Source organism: Camelus bactrianus, chromosome 21, assembly GCF_048773025.1.
Source record: "Camelus bactrianus isolate YW-2024 breed Bactrian camel chromosome 21, ASM4877302v1, whole genome shotgun sequence".
Lineage (NCBI taxonomy): Eukaryota > Metazoa > Chordata > Mammalia > Artiodactyla > Camelidae > Camelus > Camelus bactrianus.
This window is the reverse complement of record NC_133559.1, coordinates 24855579-24868047: the sequence shown is the minus strand read 5'-3', so window position 1 is coordinate 24868047 and position 12469 is coordinate 24855579.

The following is a 12469-nucleotide window of genomic DNA, read 5'->3' as shown; positions in this document are numbered from 1 at the left end:
AAGGCCACATCCAAGGACTTCCATAACCTCAGTGCACCCTGCTAATTCACCTCATCACCTCTCCACACACTGGACAGGCCATTCTTCGCTTTACTCATTCAATAAACAAGCACTTATTTCTCCTCGTAAGCACCAAATATGCTTCCGTTCATTTAACTGCAGTGCAACTTCTCCCTGTCCCTCTTGTCTGAGATTTCACCAGACATCTCCTTTCTCCAAACCCCTGCTGGGGTTATCATGGTATCAATTTCTTACTTTGGAAATTTACTGTATGATGACATACAGTTTTACCGAGGTGGGGTTCCTCCATCCCCCAAAGGATTGTAAGCTCCTGGAGAGCACTATAATGTCTCTCTCTCTTTCTTCACATTTATTAAGCATTTACAATACAGACAATATATTAAATACCTAGCCTATGTCACCTCTTTTTGGTCTCACAACTACCCTGAAAGGTAGATATTTTTAACACATTTTGAAGATGAGTTCAGTAACGTGCCCAAGGTCATGGTGTTAGGCAATGACAAAGCTGGGGATCAAATCTGGGCAGTCTGACTCACAATCTCCATGTTATATAGCCTCCCTGTAAAACTGTGCTTTTTATATATTCTTGTAAATTAACAGCACAATGTCATGTATGTAAATGAAGCTTAGAAAAATATTTATTAAATAGAATATGCTTTATGCTAACAATGAAAAGTTAAATGGAAAAAAAATGGCATTTGGTCCAATTCCTCACTTTGTCCAACCAAATGTATTTTAAAACTATGTTACAGGAGATAATTTTCTGCCATAGCCGTGTAATAATAAAGTTGGTTATCACATTACAGATGAGAAAAGGTTACTGCATAACCACTGAATCCCTTTCCCTGGAGAGATGCAATTCTATCTATGGTGTCATATTCCAGAAAGAAATATTCTTACTCTTTCTGGAAATTAGTAACATAAGCATTTAATAGTACTTCTTTCTGTTAGATCAACCAATAAATTTTATGTAATTTTTACTGTATTTAATAGAGACTTCGCTCAGCAAGAGAGGCTTCCTTCGTTATGACTAAATCCAGCGTACACAAATTTGAAACTCATTGTTAAATATTGGCAATTATATTTGTCTTTAAAAGCCACTACATCTATACATAGTACTTATTATTTAATAGTATTCAACTTGAGAAAGTATAAATGGTGACAAAATTAGTTACAAATTGACTTTTAAACTGTGACTACAGTTCGAAAACATGACTTCAAAAATAAAAACAGCTTAATGTGTTCATCACTTTTCAAAAAAGTGTTTTAAACTCACTGATATGTACTATAATATAAACAATACCAGCACACACACTGAAACTGAAATAAAACCACTTTAAAACTAATGGGTTTTGGGGCTGAGTTATAGCTAAAGATAAATACTTGCAGGAACTTACTTATGTTTCAGTATTTTTCTTCCCTATCAACATACTAATTTTGCAATATAACCACAAGAAAGACAGGGCTTCTGGTAGATTAAAAATAAATTTACTGACTACTTTCTAAACTTGGTAAGTTGAATATACATGTTTATATCTGCTAACTCCCAAAACTGACCTAAAATTATAATAAAGGATGGAAAGAATGGAAGAGGTGAGAATAATGAATGAAAAATTTTGGAAGATGAAAAAATAAAGGATAAATAGACTTAACTAAGCAGAGAAAAATGAAATTAACTGCCTGTAGAAGAGAAAGGTAAGAAGCCAGTTAATTTACACAGCAGAACTCTGGAAATTTAGGAATTGGAGACACTACATACTGAGAAAAATGGAGATGAAAAATGCCTCTAAAAATAGAATTGGACAAAAATCCTAAGAGGAACACTTGGACAGACAGCCCCTGTCCCACCTTAAGCTACCATCCCTCCCCCACCCCAAAGAGAGAATGAACTTTTGTTCTAAAGAGAATTAAACCAGAGAGATTGAAGAAAGTTATCTGATCTTTACATAAGAACAATCAGTCAAGGACCACCAAACATTTTAGGAAAGTCTCTAACATAAAAGCCAGAGCTTCCCCTGCCTCTAAAAACAAAACAAAATCAATCAAACAAACAAAAACAACAAACAAGCAAACAAAAAACAGGAAGGGGAAATTTTTATAAAATTCAATCAATAACTTACAGCAAGGTACAATATTGTATTCATTAAATAAGACCAATACAAAAAATCACAAAGAACAGAAAAAAGGCTCTTAGGAGTTAAAAATGTAATAGCCAATATAAAAATGTCAACACAAGGTTGGAAGATAAAATTGAGGAAATTCCCCGGCAAGTAAAAGACTGTAGACCTAACCATTTCATTACTCTGCACTGACCTAAAATTGTGAGCAAACAAGTGCTATTATAAATTGTTGATTAGAAGGAAATTGGTAACATTTCTACAGAGGGCAGTTTGGCACTTTCAGAATTAAAAATACAATTCCCTTTAACCCAGAAGTTCCATTTCTAGAAATTTTATGCTACAGGAAAACTTATGTGTACAAAAAGATCTCTGTACAACGATAGTAGTAACAGAAGGCTGGAAATATACGAAATGCCATTGACTGGAAACTGGACCCCCTCAGATTACATTACATCCATACAACGGAATACTGTGCAGCCATCAAACAAAATAAGAAGTTCACTCAAGTTATACTTGTATGGAATGATTTCTAAAGTCTACTGAAAAAAGCAAGATGTGAAACTGCCTGCTTATATACAGAGAGCACACTTCTGGTAGGATACCCCAGAAACGATCACGGTGACTACCTCCAGTAAGGGGTGCTGGTGGCTGAGGTGGCTGGTGAAGGGGAGACTGACTTTCCATTGTGTACCTTTTTGTGTCTTTTAAATTTTATATCTAGTTTTTTTTAAATTATTTTAACATACTGAGTGAATGCCTCCATTTATCATTATTTAAAAGGACTTGATTTCCAATCAAAATAAATTTTGTAACTCTCCTCTGAATCATTGCTAAATCCATTAGTATTTTTTGGTTGAAATGCCCCAAATTTGACCCTGTACTATAATAAACAATGCTCTTGAATATGACATTTTATTACAATCAGTGACTAGATACACTGTCCTCTTCCTAGTCTTTAATTATAGGAAAATACTGGGAGCATATGATAGGATTTTTTTTCATATTTATTGTATGTGTTCCTCATTACACACACTTCTGGCAATCCTCCATAGCCCCTGCTAGAATGTTGGCCCTAAGTGATTATGAACCAGTAAATTTTCCTCCCCTGACCACCAGGGCAAGCTAAACCATTCTGCTTCTCCCAGCACTTGGGATAAGGTCACTGAGGAGCAGTTAATTGGTCTTGGGAGCCAAACTGCAAGGCTGCGTAGCGCTCCGTGCATGGCAGAAAAGACACACAGAAGCAGGGAAAGAAAACTAGTCTGCATAGAAGGCTACAAGAAGGATGAGGGCAGAGACAGAAGCCACATGAGAGATGCTTCCTGACTTCCCAATCCCAGGCCCTGCTTCCTTTTACGTCCTGGTGTTTGTCTGCCATGTCTGTTTCTCACGCTGGTTCTATTCCCTGTCCCCGCCCATTTCCTGGCTAGAATATGGAGTATGATGTGTAGACTATTTTCAAGTCTCCTTATTAACAACTGATCTTTTATTTATTAATACTTCTCAATATTTATCCTGGGATAAATACTGTTACAGTGGGAGCATGGTGAACTAGGCATTAGTCATCATTCTCCAGTCAACCACGATAAACAACTCAACTCTCCTTTCTGTTTCCAGTTTCACTTACTTTAAAAATAGGATGATAATCTTCACCCTGTCTTCCTCATATCATTATTCTACAGATTAAATAACATTACAAAAGTAAAAACTAAAACTTTGAGAAGTGTTTTGAAATGTCAGGTTTTATTAGGGTTATTGCTTGTTATGTGTTATAAATGCAAATTTCTAAGCACTTCTCTAAATCACTGAAGTTAATTCAAATGTTTGGTGCTAGCATGAAGTTGTAACACCTGTACAATCATAGTGTTTCCATTTCCTTTCCCTTGTTTCCAACTTGCTGCCCGGGAGCATCAGGTCAGTGCTTAGGGCAGGTTTTGCTTGCCTTGTTCCAGATGCCTTCCAAGGCTCTGCTTCCCTAGCCCCTGGCTAGCCTTGCCCACCCATGTCCAGGTCAGGCTCCTGGAAACTGAACGAGGCCCCTCTTACCTAGAAAGCGAATTCAGACAAACTTACTTGAGCAGCATTTAATCAGCATACCTATCCTTTCCAGAGTTGTTCATATGATAAACCTGTGTTAGGCTCTTAACTCACACTATAAAAGTTCACTGTCCTGCCACCTCTTAGGGAGGTATGTGAAAACTTGCTCATCTTTCAACCTCCATCCCTCTTCTGGGAGGACAAAACTCCACCCTATCCTTAGTCAAATGCAAGCTCTTTCCTGACTTTCTTTTCCTTAGATATTTATTTCAATTTAATATTACCTGTACACATCTCTTTCCATTAGTCAGGGCACCAGTGTGATTTTCTCAGGCCTCATGTAACCCCTAGGGACAGCCAAAGTGGTGCTTAGCTACAAATGAGTTAGGTTTCAAATGAAATATGAATCCTATTCAATTAACCAAATAAAATTTGTTATATAATCAGCAAACAGAAGTCAAATCTAAAAATAGTATTCAAGATCTAGGACAAGAGATGGAGACAAAAAGTCGAGAAGAAGATGAAATTTTCAGGTGAAGAAATAATTCAACTACTGAGATATTGGAATTTGTTTTCTACAGGAAGACTTCCAACATAGCCTATCCTGTAGAGGGATTTATAAGAAACTAAGTTTCCTCTCTGAATGTCATCAGGAAGAAACAGTGTCGCCAATGTAAAACGAGCTATAAACTTGAAAATTGTAACATGCTAAAAATCCCTGTTGAGATGAAAAAAGAATGTAATAGTAGGGAAAAAATGTAAAAAGAGGGGTCTAACAGATAATTGTCTAGACACAAAATGCTTATCTAGTTCAAACGGAAATATTCTTGGAGTAGAAAGTGTTGATTTATCTGACTCACACCAAGCAATCTCTTGATCTAATATTTATTCCCCAAATGAATCTATCTACCAGGCATGGTGAGGTTGGGAAGTGGAGACCGAAGAACTGGGGGCTGTGTGGATGACCGCTCCTGCTGTAGCTAGGAGGTAATTTAGGCTAAATTCTTATCCTGTTGCATCTCTTTAGTGAGGTCTCCTCAGCCTCTGTATCCTGATTAAATTTCTCATCCTGCAAAGGAGGTCCCAGCGAGGACAAGTCCTAATACCTACTGTAATCCAGGAGGTCCCTCCAAAAAGAACAAGATCTCCTTCGTGTTCACTGTTACACTTGGCATCTGGGCTCCTTTGTGCCCCAGATTAACCTAATTTTAATGTGCTTAATAGAACTTCTGGAAACCATTGTGTTACCAACTGGTGATGCCTTTTCCATAGCACGTTCTACCTTGTATTTTGTTAATATGTAACTTCTTAAAACAGACCTTAAGCTCCTTGAGGATAAGAGCTCCCTCAGGTTTGTAGTCCTTTGTTACCACCATCCCAGTGTCTTACACAGAGAAGGTTATCATTAAATATGTAACGAATCAAGATGAACAATATTGATAATAGATAGGTCGCTTTTCCAGAGTCCTTGAATTAAAATTTTTGTAGTGGTAAGCCAGGAACTCCTTCTAAATCCAGGTCATAGCTTGCTTTCTTTTATTTCCTTAATTCTTATTTACTGAAGTTTTACCCTGATACAACACTGTATACCTTGATGACAGATGTTTTTATGTTGTACCAGTTTCTAAGACATATTATTAGCAGATGCTTTCTCTTCCCAGCTGGTTTCTAAGTTCCTTGAATGTGGGGACCATACCTTCAATCTCATCACACCATTTGTGACTACTCAGCACACACATGTTGACCACGTGCTTTCCATGGACCAGGTGCTTTCTGAGCACTTCATATGTAATCACTTAGCCCTCATGGCAGCTGTGTAGGGTAGGTGCTAAACATAAGTAGCTAGTTCAAGGTCACACAGCTGGGCAGTGGTAGCACCAGGATTTGATTCAAGGCAGTCTTGCTCCAGGTGAATGGTCTGAACCACGACTTTACAGCCGCTTCCTAAACAGATTGGTTAAATCTAAAATCTTTATTAAAGGCATGATTTTTGATCAACAGTGGTTTGTGATATAGTAGAAGTCAGGTAGAAGAGATTTTTCTTTAAACTTTTTTTTTAATTGAGTTATAGTCATTTTACAATGTTGTGTCAAATTCTAGCGTAGAGCACAATTTTTCAGTTATACATGAACATACACGTATTCATTGTCACATTCGCTTTCGCTATGAGTAGAAGAGATTATTTTTTCCTCCATTTGTTGTACTTTTTGTGTTACTACTCCCCTACTCCTAAAATTCAGTACTGTGGTTCTTGGAACTCTCACACCACCACTCAGTTATCCACAGCAGGATAGATACCCAAACTATAAAGGACCACAACTTCTTTCTAGTTTGGTCATTTCTGACACTGGCGTACCTCTCAGAATGCCAGACCCAAAGTCCCTCGCTGTTGCTGCCTCACGTAGGACAGCAACCTCAGACCCACCTGAGGGGGAGTCTCAGCTCTGCTCCTTACCAACCAGGGGACCTCAGACAAGTCATTGCAATTCTCTCAGCTTCAGCTCTTCATCAGAAAAATAGGGATAATAAAATCTCCGTAAGAGGGTTACTGTGAGGTTCAGAGGTGATGTAGTAGGTACTCAATTAATAGTAGTTTTTATTACTCTCTTAGCAATTCTCATAACTCTTGCTGCATGAGAAAATCAACACAGAGGTATTCTTAAAGATTTGCCCTCTCACTGAGCCTATTGGTTCTGTTGCTTTTTTGTTGTGCTGGTGTTAAATCCCTAGTACTTCCATTAAAAAAATACAAAAATTAAATATTTATTTTTTAAAAAATAGAACAACTCAACCACTGCAAGCTCCAGTTTCTCCTGTTGTGAAACACTGGCTCTTTATCTGACCCGCCCAGCTGCAAACTCCCCCCACCTCCACGCCAGCAAAGAGACAGGCTTCAACTTTCAAATGGATCCTGTCCCAAAAGATCAATGAAACCTGTTGTTTGAAACCCAGAAAATATTTCCTGTTGAGAAATTATAAGTGATGGCTGGGATCTTGGGTCCATCCATAGCACCGTATTTCATAATGCAGTTAAATTATGATATTGGCCCAAGAGTAAGAAGAGAGAGGAAAAGAATTTCTTTCCCCCTTTTTTTGGATGCAAGCCAACACTAGACAAAGCTTTGAAATGTGAGCTGTTTACATTGGCACCCTCTCACTTCCTTTCCTTTTCCTCTTTTTCACCTTCTAATGTCCCTTTCTCTGGGCCCAAAGACTCCACCTGTTGCATCCCATTCAGGCTCACATCACTGCGTGGAGCCCTTAACTTTTTTTATCCTCTCCATTCCCACCTGTCTCTTTCCAGCATCCTCTCCCACCCCATCCCTTATCTCCAAGGCCTCTAGTCCCTGAATCCCTACAGTGTCCTCCCATCAAACTTCCATTCCCTCAGTGAAGCAGTGCTCAGATGGACCAGTGAGAAGGAAATCTGATGTAAATGATGTATGAACTCCTAAGCATAATAAGAGTTGATACTTAACTAGTGCTTCCTGAGTGCCTGGCCCTATTCCAAGCCCATGTCAACTAGGAACCTTCTACCCATTCATGGAGAAAAAGGCTGGCTCCTGTTTTTCTTGGTCCTCCCGTTCCGTCTTTCTCTTCCAAGAATTGTACAGATAATGAAACAAAAAATGGTTGACACTTCTCATGAGAGAGATAAGTGTTTTGGGATGCTAAGAGAGATAATAGTGTCTTGGGATGATAAATGGCAATCAGCCCTGGTTCCTGGTGTGTGAGGCCCTCCCTGGGGTGACAGGAGAGCACGTGTGCCCTGTGGAGGGGCAGCCCTTCTCAGCCCCAGGCAATGTTTAGTCTGCAGGCAGGCAGACAGTGTGAGTCCAGAGCTTAGGCTGTCAGGCTTCAGGTGACACCTGGACCATATTTTTAATGTACTTCATTGTACTATATTCACTTTCATGGTGAATGGTTGCATCTATGAATAAATTAGAATGATATCTGTACTTACCAGGCCTCTCCAGTTGCAAGTGCCATAAACTCAACTCAAGTTATCTTTAAAACACATCCACATGTGAGGGGGTGTGAGTACACACTGTCAGAGACAGGAACTAAATCTAGGGGCCAAGGTATATAATCAGGCCCCCTCCTGCCATCCCCCAGATCTTCTTTTATTGGTGTATTGACCTCATCTACTTCTATAGACATGAAGATCACACTCTAGATGCACATCCTTGCAGCCCCTGTAAGTCCAGAAATCAGAATAGGTTTCTCCTACAGCTCTGGCTGAGAAGTCCCAGAGAAGGACTTTGATTGGTTCATCTTGGGTTGTGTGTCTACCCTTGAACCTGGAAAGCTGGATCAATTTGATTAGCCAGTAATAGATTGTGTGCTTAGCATGCACAAGTTCCTGGGTTCAATCCCAGTACCATTAAAACAAACAAACAAACAAGCAACAAACAAACAAACCTATTTACTTCCCCTCTATCCACCCAAAATTTAAAAAATAATTTAAAAAATCATACTTAGACATAAAGTGTGATTGCAGAACAGCAAAGTGAAAGAAGATCTTAAAGGAAGACAGAAAGGAAAAAAACATTATCTTCGAAGCAATGAAAATTAGATTTGACAGCAAAAGTGGAAGTCAGAAAGTGGTACAGTAATATCTTCAATGGGTTGAAAGAAAAAAAAAACCAACCTAAAATTGTATAGCCAGTAAAATTTATTTTTCAAGAATTGAGAGTTTGCCTATTTATTGAAGTAAATTCTGAAGAATATACTTCAAGCAGAAGTAACATGATCCCCAGTGGAAAGTCTGAGATGCAAGAAGAGATGAAGAGCAAAAAAAAAAAAAAAAAAAAAAAAAAAAAAAAAAAAAAAAAAAAAATTGGGGGGTAAATGTGTGTGTAAACATAAACAAACCTAAAACATACAAGAGGAATAATTTCCTGCTGGGTTAAAAGTTCATATAGAATAAGAGGACTTCTACCATAGCATGAGTCCAGGAGTGATTAGAAATAGAATGTTCAACAATTCTTGTGTTATTGAGAAGAAAGGAAAAATATTGCTAAGTGTTATACTTTGACAAGCTAAGCTGTCAAAGAAGTCAGGCTCTCCTGCTGGAAAGGTGAGTCAGAGAGAGAAGTCCTGGAAAGACCACGAGGAGAGAAAGGCCCCAGTCTCCAGCCATCTCAGCTGTAGTGAGGGCGTCTTGGATCTCGTCGAGACTGCAGGCAGCCCTGCTGATACTGCCTAGAACAGAAAGACAAGCCACCCCAACTGGGCCCATAGCCAACCCACAGAATCATGAAAAGTAATAAAATGCTTGTCATTTTAAGCCATTGTGTTTTGGGGTTATTTGTTACACAGCAATAAATACCTGATATAATACTGGAAAAAAAAAAAAAGCAAAAAAAGGCCTACAGCCCTCATCATATTTAATGGTGAAATACTGAAAGCATTCTCTTTAAGATCAGGACAAGCCCAGGGGTGCCTTATCACCAGCTCTATTTAATGTCATACAGGAGACACTGAGCAGAACAGTAAGACGAGAAGGAAATTAAATTATAAAAATTGGAAAAATAAAAAGAAACCAACCAGTAAATATTGCAAAGAATCTATACATTAAATTAATAATTGATTACTTAATAAGAGTGCTTAACAAGGTGATGGGTAAAGAATGGTATTACTATATGCCAGTGACTGAAAAGGTAAAACTTTTAAAGTTACCTTTCACAATGGCATAAAAAATAAAGCTTATAGGAATAAGTGTAACAAAAGGAGTGCATGACAAACATCGAAAAATTGTTTTCAGGTTTATTGAAGTCATTAAAGATGACCTACATAAACAAAGAGATATACCATTTTCTGTTTTGGAAGTCTTTATTTCCTAAGCATGTAAATTCAACTCAAACTGTTCCATAAATTCAATGCTATTTCAATCAAAATTACAACACACTTTTTTTTCTTTTTTTGAATTTGATAAGCTAAGTTAAAAATACATATGCGAAACAGGAGGCCAAATAGCTTGCAGAAAGCAAGGTTCGGGCTGGACCAGGGGTAATCGCCTTAGAAGATATTGATACTTAACCATGAAGCTGTAAAATCAAGAGCGTAGAATTAGTTCAGGAATAGCCAAAATGACCAATAAAACAGAATAAAGAACCCGTAAACAGACACAAACAGATGTGGAAAGTTGAATTAGGTCTTCACTAACAGTGCAGGTCATGGAGAAAGGATCAAAAATGGTACTGGGATAATCTTTTAACCATAGGGAAATAATTTAGACCTATATCTTACATCATACCTACTCAATCAAGTTCAAGTGGATTAAATACATAAAAGTATAAGGCAAAACTATAAAACCTTTAGATAATAATACAGGATAATGTTTTCATATAATCTCAGGGTAGGGAAGGATTTCCTGAACAAGATTTAGAAAACATAAACCCAAAAGAGAAAGATTAATATATTTAACTGCATTCAAAAACAAACAAACAAAAAGCCCTGGTGATTAAAAAAAAAACCCATGAACTTGGAGAAGATGCTTGTAAAACATAACTGACAAATAATTTACAACCAGATGCAAAATAACTCCTACAAAGCAAATAAGAAACACAGAGCTCAATAGAAAAATTAGAAAGATATGTTTTAATGTCCACTTCACAGAAGAAACATGGATGCTCTTAAATATATGATAAGATGCCCAACCTCAGTAATTAAGTAGGTGTGAATTAAGATCATAATGTGAGACCACTGCATAACCAGTTTGGCTAAAACTAAAACAATCTGACAATATCAAGTGTAGACAAGTAAATTAAACAATAAGAAGAAACTCTCACATACAGCTGATAAGTGTGGAAACTGGTAAAATAATTTTTGAAAACTATTAGTATTATCTAATAAAGTTGAAGAGGCACACAGCCTGAAACAATTCCACTGCTGGATAAATACCTTAGAGTAACTTATGTGTGTACCGAGAAACAACCCAAGTATATATTAATAGTAAAATGGGTAAATACACAGTCATAGATTTCAAACAAGAAAATAGCATACAGTGGTTAAAGTTAATGAATTACCAATATATTGATGAATCTCTGGAATATAATGTTTTATAAAAGAGCAAGTCACATATGATACCTACTATATGATTCCATTTATATCAAGATCAAACACATGCAAAACTAAACAATAGTGTTTCGAGATAATGAATACGTAATAAAACTATAAAGGAAAGCAAAGGAATGCTATTTGCAAAACTATAGTCCTTACCTCTGAGAAGGAAGGGGAGGGGACTGTGTAGGGAGAAGTTCACAGGTTAATTTATTTTCTTAAACTTGAAGATGAGTACTTGACATATGTCTATGATATATCATTCTTTTCAATCTATTCAATATTTAGCAAAGATTTCATTGAGTGTTCAAAAACCCTCACGTTCAATCAGGATGACCTCAGGGAGGAACAATTGGAACGCCACTGTAACTAAACTGACCAACTGTGGTGGACTTTGTAAAAAGAAAGTCTTGGTTGGGGGAGGGTATAGCTCCATAGTAGAGTGCATGCCTAGCATGCACGAGGTCCTGGGTTCAATCCCCAGTACCGCCATTAAAATAAATAAATAAACCTAATTACCTCCCCACAAACAAACAAACAAAAAAGACAAAAAGAAAGCCTTGGAAAGGGAACAATCTGTTCTTTTCTAAAAGGAAGTGGAGAGCAAGAATTCGTCACTGTCCGCCAAATCCTGCCCTCCCCTCCCCCCCCCGTTTCCGATTTTCCGATCCCCCCCATTCCTTTAATACTCTCACTCCTCCATCACCACTGTATTCTCAATATTTTTCACTTCTCCCCCTTTTGAGCAGATTGCCAGGCCCTTTCATACTTCCTTGTCCAGGGGATTTTTGCCAGGCAAAATTTACCAGGCAGCGTGAAGTCAAAGGCTCCTCCTGGGTTTTGTAAGAACCTCAAGTCTCTTGAAGAGACTATGTCAGGCATCCTGGGGGGAAGAGGGGCAGGGCACAGTGGACCAAGAGAAGGGGAGCTAGGAAGCCCTCAGCACCATAGATTAGCTTCTGACTGTATGTTTCAGACCTTCTTTCTTTTCCACTCTCCACATACTTTTGATGCAATAGGACATGTTCATATTGTAATGTGACTTCTGGAAACATTCTTAGTAGCTATTCTGACATTGGAAAGCCAGCAATGACTTAACCATTTACAGAAAAGATTGCAAGCCAATAAACCCAACCAAATGTCTCTCCAACTCCACCCCTCCTTTATCAGACCTCCAAAATACCCATGACCCCTCCAATGCTGCCGTACTCAAGGGGAAGTGTGAC